The 14,458-nt window shown below is 42.1% G+C and overlaps 1 protein-coding gene across 2 annotated transcripts in view; it reads left to right on the forward strand.

The window, feature by feature from the left end:
• Window positions 1-8,360: 8,360 nt before the first annotated feature.
• FANCC (FA complementation group C) overlaps window positions 8,361-14,458 on the forward strand; it is a 141,413-nt gene continuing 135,315 nt past the window's right edge. The window contains exon 1 of one of the 2 annotated variants that reach the window (XM_039544268.1): window positions 8,361-8,447. The gene's annotated coding sequence lies outside the window, so the exon portion shown is untranslated. Of the gene's footprint in view, window positions 8,448-9,131; window positions 9,239-14,458 lie in introns of those variants that run through there. The other variant, XM_039544269.1, reaches the window with a different exon arrangement.

Below are 14,458 nucleotides of genomic sequence, written 5' to 3' on the forward strand. Positions count from 1 at the left end.
TTTATATGCAGATTTACTACTTTTATTCCTGCTTCCAACAATTTAAATCAGTTTCCTTTTTTATTGTTTGAATGATATTAAGGACTTTCACGTTCTTAAATGTATAAATATACATTGTATTTTTTATGTGTGCAACAATGAAGAATATATTAATATATATGAAACTGATATTCTGATTCAGTGAGAGAGCATGTGAGGCAAAGAGATTAGCTTTCTGTACTTTATGCCCTTTTATACAATTCATAGAATCTTTTCACAGAGAAGCAAAAGGGAATGTCATACAGAGTCAGCTTTCTGCATCTGTGTGCTGCACTCAGTTCCTGTGCATCAGGCTACAAAAATGCTGACATTGATCAAGTATGCTACTGTTACCTGGGATTCTTTCAACCCAAAGCTCTTGGTAACTTTTACTCTGTGCGAGGTAGTGTCAGGACATAAATCAGGGGAGACATGGCCATCTGACCGATAGCTGGCTGGCACAAACAGGACAACACAAGAGTGCTTTCACTTAAAGCTACACTTTACTTAGTCTCAAGCACTTACACACGTCCACAACGGATTAGTAAAAAACCCCCAACCCTTGATAATTACCAATGCTGAGCGTGGCTATCGAGTGAAACAGCGGCAGGCTTCTGGTGGCCAAATCTTCCATCTGCCAGTAGGGACCGCAAGATGTATCCAGAGGGAGAGTCCAAAGGAGTCCCCAAACGAGTCCAGCTATCTCAAGCTTTTCCCCCTTATTTATACATTAGTAATAGAATGACATGTCCCTTAAAGAAAATGTGTTAAGCAAGCAGTTCCAATGGGCAAGCAAGAGGTTCCTTCTGATTATTGATTAACCAGGTGTGGGTTTTTCCAGAGTTTGCAGCCTTGAGACCTCAATAGACATTCCTGGGGTACATTGTGCTCTTTTAAAATGCATGTATCAGCAACTTCAACACAATTCTTATCAGGAAGGATACGGGGTCAAGCTGCCCTTTCTGTGGCACCCCAAAACTTGCCCCCCCTCCCCGCCTTGGTCAAGCTGAGACTGCTGAATGGCCAATTTACAGTTTGCTGACTAGGCTGCCTTTAACAATAAGCTATAGTGGTTTCAGGCACTTTACTGGTTTGCCAAAGTCTCCCCGTACACTACCATCCCACAACAGCAGCAGGGAGTTAAGGAACATTTTTATGTCTTTTTGCTTTCCTCAGTATCTTGGGAGTGATTAACTTCACTCATGTTTTCTCTGTGGCACCTGCTGAGAATGGTGAGAGGTACAGGAACAGGAAGTATTTTCACAGTATGATTACACAAGGGAGTTTGTGATAGTAGAAATATAATCAGTATTTGAACTGAATATTTCAGCTCATCTCACAATCCATATACAGTAAATTGAAAAGATAGGCAAGCAGCCAAATAATGAGGACTGAACACACATTTGGCTAGTTGGTAAGGATGTGATATAAAAGTAAATCACTAGTTTAATAAAGGTAAACATATGTGTTATAAAGGACTGCAAAACATTTGGGACACAGTTTGAATAAAGGACAAGAGAACTATGAAATCTGTTGTAATGAATACCAAATACCCCTGGAATACTGCAGGCCAAATTCTTCAGAATCCCACAGAAGCTCCTCTGTCAGAGACTTGCACTTACTGAGCTCCGTGGGGAGGAGGAATGACCACTGTCCCTTGAACCACAAAAAATAACTGCACAAAACTTACCTTACAGAATGTGTCTCCCTCCCCCCTCCAATATACAATTAGCCATACCCCTGAAAGGGGGTGTTCAGTAGTAGAGAGGGGAGGCATTGGCTTCATGTTTTCTTTTGGTCTTCTTTTAGTTCCATAGTAGGGATGGAAGGGTACCAAATCATGCCCTCTCAGTGAGGACCTCAAGGAAACTGAGAGTTAAAACTCACTGAAAGCCAGATCCATATTTGGTATAAATCAGTAAATCAGTACTATTAGTATAGTATGCTGATTTCAATGTAGCTAAACCAATTTACATCAGTTGAAAATCTGGCCATGAGTTTCCAGTCCCCTGAGGTTTTCCCACACAGAGGATGACTTTGCCATATATACTTTTACTCCAAAAATAAAATACACAAATATTCATAGACCTAGTAAAAGTGTTCAGATGAATCTTAAAAACTGATGTCCACATGTCTGAATAACACAGGAGATGGCCTATAGCTCAAATACTGGAATGTCTACAAGTTGTTTGCAGTAATAGTCACATAGCATAAGATGACTATCAAAATATATACTTCTGTGTTACAAGAAAAATTTCAAGTGGGTAGACAATAAGAAATAGGGGGAAAAGGGAAGCAGGAAATAGAAATCACTAGAGAAGATATTGGAAAAATATAGTCCTAAACTAATTCCTCAAGATATCTTGTTTAAATTACCATAACACATTATTTTTACAACTTAATAAACAATTGTGCAAAGGGACATTGTCAATTTAAAAATAAGGCCCCTGCTCTGGCCCCTTTGTGCGAGTGGCATAAAGGGGCCCTAAAAGCCTCTTATCCAGCCAGGAGAGGATTCCTCTCATGCAGGCATTGTGGAATACAATTGCAAGTCTGCCCCCACAGAGCTCCTGGCAAAGCCTGGCATAGGAGGCATGCCAAGGGTGGGAAGACACACGAGAGCACTACAGAGATTCCAGGCAGTGCTGCAACCCAGAGGGCAGTGTGGGGAAGCTGCCATAACTAATCCCCCCGCCCCCTTGGATGTGAGTTTTCTGCTGCACCTATTAGCCATGAAACAGAAAATGTCTTCCCATATGATGTAAACAAATTCCTTTTACCTACCTTGCTAACACCAGCTTAGATTATTAAAAGTGAAAGAATGTTAAAAATCTAATTTACTTGTCTCCATGCTTTTTATTTTTGCATATCTCTCGGCATAGGTAATGAAAAGCTATACATTTAATTTCACTTGTGCTCATAGTATTTTTCATTTTCTGGCTCTTACAGCTGAATTGTTTGGGTTCTAAATACTGCAGAGCAATGTTTATTTGTTGAAAAACAACCATTGGTGTGGCTTCATTGAAGTCAATGGAGCTACGCTGATTTACACCAGCTGAGGATCTAGTGTCCAATGTCTAGCTGTATAAAAATGACATTCCAGTCTATGGTATAATGAGAGCAATACCCAACACCCCCCCAACAAGTTCAGTCCTGCACAGACAGTAATAGCTGTGTTATTTTTCTATGTTTGGTTTGAGTCACTGCTATAACTTTGTCAGACAAAGTGCTTTCTCCTACCTGCAGTGATAATAAATGTGCGTGCACGCACACACACACGTACACACACTAATCTTCATAGTCAAGCAGCTCTGTTGTTTAGACAAAAAGTTTCGTTTTTTCCTCTTGGCCATAGAGTACACTGTAGTGTCCCTAGTTTCCCTGGATGATTAGGCAGGACTATCACAGCATGTAGAAAAGCCTGAAACTTGAAAATAAACTAAAACTGCAGAAATATGATTCTCAGAAGCAGCATCAAGATTTTGGGAATCAGATTGCTTGTGAACTTTCCCATTTCAGAGACACTCAGACAAATTAACATAACCTTGTGCAGAGACAGAAAAATCACCCCTCTCTGCTGAGAGGGATTGTTGGTTTATTTTATAGGAAATACAGAAATAAAGTATAGGTGATTCAGAAATAACACACAAACCACAGAAAAATAGTGAACGCTTCACAAGAGTCAGGGGTTTGGATATTAAACAGCTGTGATGCTTGGAAGGAAAGGAGTTGTAGAATGGACCCCATTTGAAGGTATTAATGCAAGATAGAAGAAATACATTATATAAAGTGGAAGATTTTCAAAGGCATAAATGGCAGTTAGAAATGGCATATTTATGCCATTTTAAATCTTCACCAAATGATGTATAAACGTCAGTCAACTAATGTACTTGTCAATATATATGCATCATTGTCCTCTCTGGATGGAATCAGACCTTCTCACGTGATTATATTGCCTTGTAGCAACTGTCCTAACAAACCACAGATCTATATCACATGATCTCTCTTGGAGAGACTCCATTAGTTAATGTGACAGAGGTCTGTTGTGTTTTTTGTTTTGTTTTTTAAGCCCAAGGTCCTGGCTCTTTAACGCTGCATGTTTTATTTAGCTGGTGATTGTAATGTGTATGAATTATACCATGTATGCATTGATAAATTGTATTTGCCATGCACCTGTGAGTGCCTCACCTGCACTTTGGCCCATTAATCTAACTCCTGCTGTATTTCTTCTAACATTCCAAACCTCTGAGCAGCTTCAAACAGCTGTGATTTTTTTTCAAAACCTGCCAAAGAGATGTTTCCTCTCCCCCCCACCCCGGTGAATTTTCCCCGCCAAATTATGCTGGACCAAGGACCAAGATGGGAGCATTTAGTCCTGCACCAAAGAAAATTGTAAGGTCTGGTTTAGCTCATAAACTTTCAGGGCTAAACATGGGAGCTTTTAAACCACTGGAAAGGGGAGATATTCCCAGGTTTCCAGTACTTGCATCTAGATCTGGAAAATCCTATTCTGAGATAGCAGACCGTACAGTCATGGCATTCTTATGTATAGGAATGTTATTTTAGATAATTTTTAGAAGATTCTAAGATTTATTGTCAAGCATCAGAGGGGTAGCCCCGTTAGTCTGGATCTGTAAAAGCAGCAAAGAGTCCTGTGGCACCTTATAGACTAACAGACGTATTGGAGCATGAGCTTTTGTGGGTCAATACCCACTTCGTCACATCACATGCAATACGTCTGTTAGTCTATAAGGTGCCACAGGACTCTTTGGTAAGATTTATTGGTTATATTTTCTCTTTGAGACCTGGACAGCTGGACTACGTGTGATGTTATAAGCACAGGGATATGAAAAACAATACCAATAATATTTTTAAAACACATTTTTTCCCCTGTAAAATAGTGGTATAAAAGTTCTGTTGGCATTCACTTGAGATGGCATACATAATTCATTCATAACATTATCATTTGTAATGTGGCCACCCCAAATGAGTGTTAATAAAACAAAATCATACTATCAGGTAACCTCTCTCTATATTTCTCCATCCAGTAGAATGGCACATTTTATATACACAGACACACTCTAGTGATTCTATTTCACATTTGCCATTATTATTTTTTTCCTGATCATTTTCCCTTCAATACTTTCTTATTTTTTACCTATTTCATATATAATCATTCCCATGACTGTTCTCATATGGGATTTTCTTCTCCCTATACTCTCTTGTATATTTTAACAACTTCTGACATGTTGTAATGATCTTTAGTTAGATGGCTGTGTGGGGATTAGAGCCAAAATAAAAAAACTGGCATACATGAAGAATGATTATATTGATAGTGTAATTGATAGGTTGATTAATAAAGGCAGCTTTTTGCTACATACTACAGAAACATAGGATATAACTTCAGATCAGACCAATCAAGGTCAAAATGGAAAAATGTTACGGTATCCTACTCAAACTCCCTCCATTGTACCAGAATAGCTGGATGCATCTGCTAAATTGATCATCAGTAAAAGAGTTAATAAATTTTGACATCCAAGTAAAAATTAACACAATTGATAGAAAATAAATATAAATTCTCCTATGTTTTTATTTGACAAGAAAGAGAAAGAGTGAAATAGTTAAAGACACAAGTTATGAATTGAAGTCACAGTGTGAATGTGGGCATTACACCCAAAGCTCAGTTTTGTGTTTTCCAGATGTGCTGGATGTGTGGGAAACATCCCAGACAGTTTGTATTAGTGAGTTAAGAAAGTAATCTTGTTTGAAAAGCAATTTGCCACTACCCAGAAAAGCACCTAAAAATTTAAAAATCCAACACTTTTAAATTCATCTGGCAATAGTTATTTGACAAAAAATATAAAAACAGTGTAAGAAACATTAACAGGTGGAGATATTAGTATTAGAATAGCTAAACTCTGAGGGGAGAAAGAGGTAAGTAATATTTTTACTATTAATCTACAAGTGGTATTCTTACAATTACAGACTGTAATGTAAAGCCATCTTAAACACCTGACACAAATAAGTGTTAAAAAATTCAGGGCCTAAGACAATGCTCATTGAAGTCATTTGGAGTTTTTCCACTGACTTCAAGGGACTTTTGGATCAGACATATTTAATGCCACTGCTCTGTTAAGGAGGAAAGAGGGAGAGAGTGATATAGTCAGTGATTTTTTCACAACGGGAGATGGGGGAAGGAACATTTTAGAGAGAGACGGAAATACAGGTGCAAAGTTGCTCAAAAATTCTTGACTGAGGTTGCGCTAGGAACAAGGATGTGAGTGGATAGCTAGATGAGTCTGAGCAGGTGTGTGTAAGTGGATGAATGTGTGAAGCGGTTTAGAGCAGATGGGTGAGACAGAATAGGATGTGAATAAGAGATAAAGGGAGATGAGTTAAGAGGAAGGCAGTGGGGAGAAAGATGGGATGAAGAAGAGCTTGAATTGAATGATTGTAAGGGAGACTGAATGAGAGGAAAACGAGGAAGAATTAAGAGGAAACAGTGAATGAGGATAACTAGACTGAAATTAGGAGAGTGAATGAAACAGTGAAAAAAATGTGAGTATATGAATGGCATAGAAAAGGATGAAGGGGCTGAACTCCTAAGTACTAAACTGGTGTACAGAGGCAGAGATTTCAGTGGGATTACTTGAGGATCAAAATAACACTCAGAGCAACAATAAGAATGGCAGAATCTGGCCCTTACATAATTTATGTATTCAACAGGAAGTTTCACCTGATACATGTACAAAATTAGCAGGGGCAGCGGACAGTCCTAGTGCATATTTTCTCATTGGTGTACCAATACAACATTCCAGTCTCCAGAGGAAAAATGTACCTCTTATTTTACATAAATAGAAACTCAGAAAATTAAAGTAAGAACCCATAATTTTTGCATTTCTAAGTAGCTTAGGTGAGAAGGTAAAAGGTCTATTGGCATTTAAAGTTAGATTGACCCAATCTGCATTGAAAAAGCAAGAAAGGAGGAGGAAAAATTAAGCTGAGGATTTCCTTTATGAATCAGAAACTAGAAAAACTGCTGGTGGTATGATAGGGTCACCTGTTTAGGAAGTGGACTAAAACTACCAAGATTTGTCCAGTGGCTAAGGCACTAACCTCGAAGTCTGCTATGCTACAGATTTCCTATGTGACCTTAGGTAAGTTACTTAGCTGCTTTATGCCTCAGTTCCTGATCTGTAAAATGGGGATAACATTTCTCTACCTCACAGCAGTATTGTGAGGAAAAATGGATTAAAGATTGCGAATCTCTTTGAGATCTACTGATGAAAAGTGCAGTAGAAGAGCTAGATATTATCTTACACAGGCTACTGAATAACCATCAGCACATCAATCACAACCTTTACTAACAATCTAGGCCAATTAAAGATGAGTTTCCTTATCCCACTGACAGTCATATGAACTAGCCTGTTTCCTCAGGTTTATATTTAGAGTCAAATCTTGCTTTACCCATCTGTGTAATTCCATTAAAATCAAGGAAACTATTTCACTGAGTATGATCTGGCTCTTTATGGCAACACTTTCATAAGTGTGTGCATGTACACAGCAGTGCAATGTTTTTTAAACGTATAAATAACATAACCACAGCTTTGACTGCTTGATTTTTATGGAGTAGAAATGATTGAGTGTGACCTGTTCAGGGCCGACTCTAGGCACCAGCTCAGCAAGCAGGTGCTTGGGGTGGCCAAGGGGAAGGCGCAACACATCAGTCTCTTTGGTGGCAAGTCCCTTGGTCCCACTCAGAGGGACCCGCTGCCAAATTGCTGCCGAACAAGAAAGCGGCGTGGTGGAGCTGCCGCCGATTGCGGGTTTTTTTTCCTACTGCTTGGGGCAGCAAAAACCCTAGAGCCGGTCCTGGACCTGTTGTAAACCCACCCGGTTCGGGCTGAAGTTGCAGTACCTGTTTCTGGAATACCTCGTTCCTAGGAGCAGCCAAGTTAAGCCCAACTGTTAAGGAGATGGTAAACTAGTGTCACAGCCATGAGCCGAAACGAACCGACCTGACGCGCGCTAGGGGCTGCACACAGACCAGAGAGCTGACAAACTCCGATCAAGTATTGCCTGGCGCTCACGGGGGGTGGGGGTCAGTCGGGGGATAATTCTCAAATAATGGTGATGTTTTGCCTAACTAGGGCACGTTCCGTCCCATCCAGCTGGTCCTGCCCGGCTCCTTCCCGCCTACGCGCCCCACGCGCCCTACTCCCCTACAGGCCCCAGTCCGGGCCCATCTCCGTCCCTCTTCCACGCCGCCCCGCCCTTACAGGGAGTCAGCTCCCAGCGCAGGGCAGCTCCCCCCTTAGCTCCGCCCCCTGGGGCGGGGGAAAGGCGTCGTGGCGTCACCCCAGCGCAGGCGTCCCAGGACGCGCGAAATTTCCAAACCGGCGGCGCGGCGCGAGCCCAGCGGCCACGGGGTAAGAGGAAGGGGCGGGGCCGAGGGGGAGCGTGTCCCCCCGTCGCCGCGGGGGGCGAGGTCAGAGGCTGCTCCGCGGCTGCCAGGTGGGCGGCGCGGAGCCCGTGTCCTGCGCTCCGTGCGGGCCCGTTCCGCGGTGGCTCCGGTGCGGGGCCCTGCTGCCGCCCCCCAGGCCTGCCGCGAGCGCCGCGCTGGGGACGGGGCCCCGCGCTGGTACCCGCACCTGGCTGCGGGCAGCGCCCAGGCCTGAGGATGTTGTTCAGCTGCTCCGGCTTGGTCCCTGCGCGCTGGGGAGAAGCGTTTGGTGCCGCCCGGTTTCCCCTGCGGGTGTGGCAGCCCCGAGCCGGGGCAGGGTCTCACACATCTCGCGCCGAGTGCGGCAAGCCTGGCACCTGGGGCTGCTTCTCCCTAGCGTGAAACTCACTGGGTTAACGAGCGGATGATGCCCGTTCAAATTGTTACACAGCAGCTTGCTGACGGCCTAACAGTCAATGCGAATCACAGCTCTAAACCCCTTGCAGGCTTGAAAAACCTGGGGCGGAGGGGAGGGGGCTGACTTTTCCAGGATCTGACAAAGTGGGTATTCACCCACAAAAGCTCATGCTCCAATACGTCTGTTAGTCTATAAGGTGCCACAGGACTCTTTGCTGCTTTTGCAGATCCAGACTAACACTGCTACCCCTCTGATACTCAGTTCCTATTAAAAATTGCATTTCTTGGGCTTCTCCCACTTGACCATAGCAAAGCTCTTTATAAACGTCAGTGAATTAAACCTCACGCTTTGCCTGTAAGGTAGGGAAGACGTTATAGACCAAATTCATTTCTGTTACTATTATAGCAATATCAGGGCTGTGTTTGGTTCTGTATTTGTTACGTTTTGCATAAGTTGTATGGAAAGAGTTTACACTGTGACTCTTGTCATGGTACTTCACCATAAATTCATATTCATTAATGTACATTGCTTGCCATAAGCATTGCTAGCCTCTCCTTGCTACACTGCTGTTGTGTTTTGTCCTTGTTTTGCAGTTGATAGAAGATAGTTAAGTCAGTTTGCCCTGGTTATTTTTGAGAGAGCTAACAAGATTGTCAATTACTGTCCAACCTGGTGGTGACTTCTGATTCTGACATGTATATACTGTACTAGGAACTGCATGGAGACAATGTATGTAAATATTCATTTCACATAGGTCACAATCATCAGAAAACAACTGGTCTGTTTCGGTCAGTTACTAACAAAGACTGGATTTGAATTCACAATACAATGGTGAAAGTCTCTGTATCTGTTACCAACGGCCTTAACCATCCAGCCTCAGGATATGGTGTCAAGTGGAAATCATAAAGTCACTTTACAATTTATAGCAAATGGCTTTTGGCCTCATGCCAACAGCATACAATTTTAGCATACAAATACCCATCCAAAAGATTTAATGAGAGGAGCACAAATAACTTGCAACTTTGTTATGCCTTGTCTAGCACAATCTGAACCTAACTTTTGCACTCTGTAAGCTGACATTTTGAGACATCTGTGCTCTAGAGCAGAAACTGTCAATATGCATATTTTGCCACAGTGTAGCTAATCTTTTTTCAAATTGAAATTATTTATATTACTGTTGCGCCTAGTCATGGACCACGGTATACCACTGTATTAGGCAGTGTACAACCAGAACATCCACAAATGGTTCCTGCCCCAAGGAGTTTACAATCTGAAGTAGAAGACAAAAAACAGACAGACAGGAGTATAAGGAAAAAAATGATATATTATTTGTCAGCATAATAGATAGTGGTCATAACAAACCAGCAGCCTAACTGTTATCAAATATATTGCAGGCATCATGACAAAGGAGAGTTTTGAGGAGGGATTTGAAAGTGGATAATGAGGTAGCTATGCAGATGTTTTTGCGGAAGGCCCCCCCAAGCATGAGGGATAGCGTGGGAGAAAGCACAAATAAAACTAAACAAGTGGGCTAGCATCATGAGCTGAGGGGAGGCGAGTGCTGGAAGCTCGATAGCAAATGAGAGCTGATCAGTAGGGTGGGGCTTGACTGTGAAGGGCATTGAAAGTGAATGTAAGCAGATTATTGCAACAAACATAGAGAAGTGGAGCTAATGCAGGGATACAAATGGAGGCAAAAGAAGTTTCAGGAGAAGCAGCCAAGTTTGTCTGAGGTTTTTATTCACAATTGTACATGGGATTTCAAAAATCCACCTTCCAGAAAACTTGAAAAATAGGTAGCAAGCAAATATAATGCCATTTCCCCTCTCCTTTACTGATGATGATTCAGACCTTCTCTATTGTTCCAGCCACTTAAAAAATGCCTGAATTATTTTTTTGAAGGTAAAGCTTTCCTACCTGTGACTGTTAAGATGTTTTATAGGGGATCAATTTTTTATGTACCTTTTAACTCACATTTTGCTTTTCTTATGTTGGTGTTGCCACCTTCTGATCTTTGTGGGATGACACTGTTTGTGCCACAACATTATGGTGACAGGTCATATTTCAGATAAATTTAAAACTTTAAAATTAGTGACAGGCCTATGAAAATCATTGTCTTGTAAATTTTGGGATAGACAAGAAGCTCCTCCTCCCTTTCATCTTATTGGTTATTTTTTTCCTCCTTTTCTATCTCTCCCCATCCATCATTAGGTAATATATGGGCTGATATTTGTTCATAGAATATCAGGGTTGGCAGGGACCTCAAGAAATCATCTAGTCCAACCCCCCTGCTCAAAGCAGGGCCAATCCCTAATTAAATCATCTAACTGATTTTTGCCCCATATTCCCAAATGGCCCCCTCAAGGATTGAACTCACAACCCAGGGTTTAGCAGGCCAATGCTCAAACCACTGAGCTATTCCTCCCCACCGTTGTTGTCTTTTGGATAGAAATAGATCTCTTAAATTCTTGCCCTCTAGTGGTTCATTTGTAAAGTGGATATAAACCCTAATACTGTCTACCCCCAATGGAGATTTTCCTAGTGACAAAATCTTGTGATTTTGGAAAAGAAAATCAAGATTTCTATTTCCCATGTTGCACATATGTTTTATGTCTGTATGTACATGGGCACTGATTATTACACACTATTTTTCTTTGTGTTTCATCTCTGTTCCGTCTGTTCTTTTTCATCATTCTCATGTTGTCTCTGTTTTCTCTTATTCTATAATATCTTTCCTTTTCCCTGAGTGTGTTTTTAGTATTTCCATACAATTGTAGCGCTGTTATGTTTATGGCTGAGTACTCATCTTAGAAGATGGCATGTCTGATTTGTAGCTGTAGCAATAGTTTTTCTTACACTGAATCATCCATTAAATTTGTTTTGTGGTCCCAGTCTCTTGAAGATGATTACACATACATCAAAATCCCCTTTAGATACATTTGTTGTATGATACTAGTCCAAAACCAATGTCTTTAATCTTAGAAAACGTGTAGTCGTGTAGATATCAAACAAATTTCTGTTGATCAGTACAACCTGTTTTAAAAAATGTGTAAAAGAATCCCAGACTGTAAAGACCTTGTTACATTTTATAAACAATAGAACAGCTGTAATAAATTGAGTAAAATCTCAGATTAAACAGTTTACATTTTCCTGAAGAGGGTATTCCCAGACCTGTTTTTCACAATAAAACCTTTCCAGTACCTGTGTTAGCATAAGTGACTCTTGTTAATATTAGTGTTGCTACAATAAAGACTGATAATGTGTCATTAAAATGCATATTTTCATTCACTTATAGTTTTGGAATAAAAATGCCTGAAAACTGGCATGTTTGGTCTTAACTTGGTAGAAAATTGTCCCCGTTTACCCCCCTCCCCCTTCTTTCTCCCCCAAAATTGGTTAATCTGCTTTTGATTTATAGGAATGCAAAACATTTTTTGACTGTTTGGTTCTCATTAAAGACAGATTCGTTGCCAAATTTTATTCCTGCAATCACATTTGTGTACATTACAAAATTTTAAAATATTAATAAGATGTTCTTTTATAGGAAATTTTAACTTAATTTTAAGTTATTAATGAAGAGAATGTTGACCTTAGAATATCTATGAGCAACAATCTGTATATGATCTCTACTTTGAGTTGAACAGTCTGTCCCTAATACTGAAATAATTATATAGTGCTTTTCATCTTCAGAGTGTTTTATAAGCAACTCTTCAGAGGACTGTTTAATATAGAAGGTGGGAATATCATTTGCATTTTATATTTGTGATGAGGTAGTACTGCAGGTGAATGGAGAAGAAAGAGAGGTTTTTCATTATTGGGCTTCAATGATCCCCAGGAATACAAATAGAGTAGCAGTATAGATATTATATAAATATACTGAGGAATAGCTGTGGAAAAGAGATACCTCTATATTAATTCAACATTGCTTAAGATTTAAACCTTCTGATGTCAGGGATTTCTGAGTTAAGGCTCCTCTGATAAACTTAAAGCATAGTTCTACTTTGAAAAGTGGCACTGTAAAAATGTATATTGCTGAGATTCCAACCCTCCCTAATTTTCCATAATCCTCCAGTTTTAAAAAGGTAATTATGAAATTACTAAATGAGTCATAAATTTTCAAATTTTGCAGTTACTAAAAACTGGGAGGATTAGCTACGTGGGTCTGACCAACACAGCACTGTGGCTGAGGGGTTCTTTTCTGCTGCTGGCCTCTCTGTGCAGAAGCGCCCACAGCCTGTCTACGTTGGACACAGTGTGTACCATTTTATTGGCCTGGCAGGGGGATGTTTGCAGGGGTTGGTTGTGTTGGTGAGATCCCTTGAGGGAGGAGCCTTTCCCAGGCCTGCATGGGGTCTGAACACGTGACTGGCTGCTGCACCACTGCTACAGGGAGTAGAGGGCTGGGTTGAGAGTACCAGCAGCATGTGGTGAGGATGATGCGCTGGTTCCCTGTGCCTTCTCCCCCAACATAGCTGAGTACTGGGTGCCTCCAGATCTGGGACACATCAAGGCACCACGTCTACCACCACCGACCCCCACTCCAGTGCCACCTGCAACTATTGGTGCCTCATCTTTCTGAACCCTGCCAAGGGCCAGGAGGACTGAGTATGACACTCCTGTCCCACTTCCCCCCAGGGCTGAGGCTAAGAAGAAATAGACATCCCTTCTGAAACCAAGAAGGACCTGGTATGAATTCCCATTCTTCCCCTGGCGCTGTGGCTTGAAGGACCTGGTGTGACCTACTTCCCAGAGGGGCAGGATGATCCACCCCCAACATACCCTAAGAGAAACTTCTGGGGGGGCCTTCTGCAGCACATGTGCATAAATTGTGCAGTGGGCGTCACTGATAGGCAGGGTGCAGCAATTTTGAATGTGTTGGGGTGCTGGATCACTGCCCAAGCCACAGGCTGTAAATTTCCCCATGTGGACCTGCTGGTGTGCTCTAGCTGCCTAGAGCGCATTAATGTAGTCTAGCACAGCCCAGAGGCCAGTTAAAATGCAACATGCAGCCTGTGGTTTGGGTGCTTGCCTTCTACCAGATCCTCACTGAGCAGTCTGTGGAGGATGAGAAGCTGGAGGGGCAGGAGGAGGTGGCAGCAGCAGAAGAGGAGAGATGGAATGTGACAGGAGCGAGGAGAGGAGGAGGATTAGCCTGGGAAGGAGGTCCAGGCCCGAGACTGGCCAAGGTAATTTAGGGCCCTTGACAATATAGGATGGCACCTTTCCCAGGGCCAATCCTCTCCTTCTGCTTGTTTGCCCCCATGACACTCACCTCCAGTGAGGGAGAGCCCAAGGTTCCTGGCTCCGCCTGCCCTCCTCTATTAGCCATAGATGGGGAGGGGAAGCAGGAGAGGTCCTAGTTTCAGAGGGGAGAAGGGAAGAGAAGTCCTGGTTTCTCTGGGGAGAGTAGATGGGGCAGGAAGCAGAGAGAGGTTGTGGTTATGTGAAGAGGGCAATCCTACATACATGTGCGTGCCTCTGGCTGGTAGTACGGGCTCTGGGGTGGGACCAGAAATGAGGAGTTCAGGGTGCAGGAGGGGGCTCCGGGTTGGGGTGTGAAGGGTGGGGAGAAAGGGGAG

Source organism: Mauremys reevesii, linkage group 6 (genome assembly GCF_016161935.1).
Source record: "Mauremys reevesii isolate NIE-2019 linkage group 6, ASM1616193v1, whole genome shotgun sequence".
In the NCBI taxonomy this organism is placed as follows: domain Eukaryota; kingdom Metazoa; phylum Chordata; order Testudines; family Geoemydidae; genus Mauremys; species Mauremys reevesii.